The sequence below is a fragment of the Propithecus coquereli genome, unplaced genomic scaffold (assembly GCF_000956105.1).
Source record: "Propithecus coquereli isolate 6110/MARCELLA unplaced genomic scaffold, Pcoq_1.0 Scaffold288, whole genome shotgun sequence".
Taxonomy (NCBI): domain Eukaryota; kingdom Metazoa; phylum Chordata; class Mammalia; order Primates; family Indriidae; genus Propithecus; species Propithecus coquereli.
In genome coordinates this window covers 676,605-680,054 of record NW_012148485.1, presented here as the reverse complement: position 1 = coordinate 680,054, position 3,450 = coordinate 676,605, and the positions used below count along the sequence as shown (strand labels likewise).

General features: G+C 43.0%; 1 protein-coding gene across 1 annotated transcript in view; it reads right to left on the bottom strand.

Annotated features, from left to right (window-relative positions):
* Nucleotides 1–3,450, bottom strand: part of LIMCH1 (LIM and calponin homology domains 1) — a 388,718-nt gene that overhangs the window by 119,075 nt on the left and 266,193 nt on the right. The window contains exon 4 of the mRNA XM_012648487.1: nt 2,510–2,616. The gene's annotated coding sequence lies outside the window, so the exon portion shown is untranslated. The remainder of the gene's footprint in view (nt 1–2,509; nt 2,617–3,450) is intronic.

Below are 3,450 nucleotides of genomic sequence, written 5' to 3'. Positions count from 1 at the left end.
TGTTCTTCTAACTATTCATGCAGGGAGATAATTTTTCTCCATGCCGATTCCAGCTGCAACATCCTACCCTGCTGGGGAACCGCCCCTCCCACCACACTCGTCACACGCGTGACCCTTCAACCACACCTACGCGGTGGCTTTTCTTTTTCTTTTACACACGAAGCTGGTTCCTCTTCGCCAGCCTTTGCACCTGCTCCTTCTCTGCCCTGCATGCCCACAGGTCTTCCCAACAGTCTGGTCTCACGTCTCGGACCCCAGGCCTTCCCTGAAACACCAACACTTCGGAAAGGGCCACCCTTCCCCACCTCTGAACTGGCCACTGTTCGTCACATCACTCTACGTTGTTTTCTTCTCGGCACTTTTCACTTCCAGCAATCATCGTCTTCGTACCTACGTCCTTCTCATCTCTTGGCGCCAGAGTGTGAACTACACAGAGCAGGGAACCTTGGCTGTCTTGTTCCTTCCCTTTCTCTGGTGACAAAGATGATGTGACACCCAGGAGTCGCTCAGCAAATATTTATGCAATGGATGAATGGATGTAAAATGCCAGGGTCCCAGAGGAATGTGGTGGGGAGAGGATCGCCTAAAGAAAGCAAGAGTGTTTAAGCGAAGGAAAAATTAAAAAGGGAAGAAAATGAGGAAAAGAAATGCAAAAGAGGAGATAGATGGAAACGCAGGAGAAAGAAGAGAAGCAGGCGGAGGGAGGAGACAGAGACAGAAAAGAAGAAGGAAAGGTCAGACGGACAGGAAGGAAGAAGATGGCAAGTAACTAAGAAGGGACTATGTCCACGCGTCACTTGTCAATATGACTTTTCCCCCTGTAGGTTGCTTTTTGCACCTTTCAGTTAAAGTCTCTTTCTTTAGACGCTGGTCGTCCCGTCTCCCCAGATGTGCACTGAGCAAGCTTGACCTGAGAGAGCAGTCTGTCCAGTTCCAGGTTAGGGCTCTACTGACTCAAGGCAATTTAACCAGGGCTACCGATCTAGAGAGTGGCAGACCTAGGACTAGACCCCCATTTCCTGATGCCCAGTTTTTTGTAGATGGGCTATAAAGGTGATATGAGTCCTGAACTTCTAAAACCAGTCTCAGAATTCTCCTGGTTTAGTGACATATTGATGTAAAGTGTCTAAAAAAAAAAAAATGAATGCAGCTGTAGACGCTGTTGAACTGAACTTTCTTTCACCCTCCGAGCAGTGTGTGTGTGACTGGTTATTACCTACAACCGTGCACGGTTGCTGTTGTTCCCGGTCACTTGCACCCAGGTGAAACTATGCATGTGAGGCGAGGCAGAATCTAAAACAATCTCCTGAAATGAACGATGATTTGTAGAGGCTGGATCTAGGTACAGTAACAAATGGGGCGTGTGATGACTCAGATGAGGTTTATGGTGGTTTCCATATTTGACGATCCTAATTTTTATTCCGTTATTTTTTCACTTCACTAAGATGTTTCCGTGAGAAATACTGAAGAATGGCACGCTGACAACAGAGAAGGGACTTTAGATGATCGGTCCCGTCTGACTCTTGCTTACTCCCAGGCATGAATCACAAAACCCAATATCAACTGCAAACTTTATTTCATTCAATAGTTTCTACTTGGTGCCTAACTTTCCCCATTTTTTTTTTTTTTTTAAATCAAGATCAGCAAATAGTATAAAATGAACAGCTCTGAATTTTGGCTTCTCTCCCTTTACTATTCTTCCATGATAAAATGCCCCAAAAGTAACCAAAAGGAGAAAAGATGCCAATCACAGACCCTATCTGTGTCATTAAGCTTATTATATTATTTAACTGAAGTGGAAATGTTTTATATGAAACCAGCAGGGTCTAGAGAATTTCTAAACTACAATGAGCTGATCGTCTACGCCGCCGTCCCATAAGGACAACTCTTCTCATTACCCTGGTTGCGAGCTATTTCTTTACATAAAGTATATGTTGCCTTTTCGTTTACCGTGACATTCTGCTCCAAGAATTCTCTGGTCCCAGACATGGCTCCCTGAGTGGATTACTGAACGACAGACAGCCAAAGGACCTATGACACAGCGTCGAGAACTCGATCACTGACACATAGGAGAAAAAAGTTACAAATGTAAACCAAGAAGAGATTTCTCCATAATCTAATGCCTTCCTTGCGTAACCGAGTTCAGATCTGCTTACCCAGTTTGCTGTCTTCCAAGCACCTGTTTAGCTGCCCAGTGGAAGCCAATACAAGGTTTTTGTCCAACACACACAGACTCGGTGCCTACTTCTCTCCGGCCTCTCTGTTAAGCTTCAGTTGACATTCTTCAAAATTCTAACTCTTTTAAAAAATTCTGTTTGATCAGAATGAAAAGCTGTGTGCAGAGGAAAAGCCAACACACGTTGTTTTGAAAGCCTGATTTTTCGCCTTTGCATTTTTATTTTATTAGGCACACCGAATTCTCTGCCTCTCAGAACTTACAGCATCATCGTGAAACTGCAAATCGAACCACGAAGGAGTTTCCCTTAAACATAAATCGTGCATTACTTACTTGACTGTTGCCCTGTTGGACGTATCCTGGAGGTCGCTCGGGTCAAAAAGTTGAGATTCTTTAAGGCCGAGCTCTTTACAGCCTCTCAAGAATAATATGATATTGTCCTGGAAGGAAGGAAAGAAATCCAAGTCTGTATTATTTTTGATTATCTTTATGAACCAGTTCCTCCCTTTAATAGACCAAATTGCTGTAAGGATGCCAGTCATGAACGTAGGTAGAGTCAGGCCTAAATCACGGCTTATTACATAACAAACCCTACTTTGCTAGGAAATGCCAGAGTAAACGGACATTTCAAACGTCCAAATCCACAGTCGGGCCAAATTCATTTTTCCCTTTAGCTTGACACACTTGTATAAAACTGCAAGTAAAATGCCGTTGAAAAGGAAAACTGGACATGGTTTAGGGAAATATTCAAAAAACAATTATTCCATATTGCTTCAAAGTTCTTTGTACATGTCTTCTTGCCTAGAATCGGGTTCAAGTTGATATTTTTTTTAAACAAAAATAGTTTTGATACCCAAGAGGTTTTCTCATCTTCAGTAAGTTTTTCTTACTAATTGATTTTCTAAAATATGTCCTTTACGTATTTTACATCCTTTATACATCCTTTGTAGGTTTTGACTGATAAAACATTTTTGTGGATTATACATTGAACTAAATGCAAAAAATAATCTTGGGCCGGGCATGGTGGCTCACGCCTGTAATCTCAGCACTCTGGGAGACCGAGGCGGGAGGATCGTTTGACCTCAGGAGTATGAGACCAGCTTGAGCAAGAGCGAGACCTGTCTCTACTAAAAAAAAAAAACAGAAAGAAATTATCTGGACAACTAAAAATATATGTAGAAAAAATTAGCCGGGCATGGTGGCACATGCCTGTAGTCCCAGCTACTCGGGAGGCTGAGGCAGGAGGATCCCTTGAGCCCAGGAGTTTGAGGTTG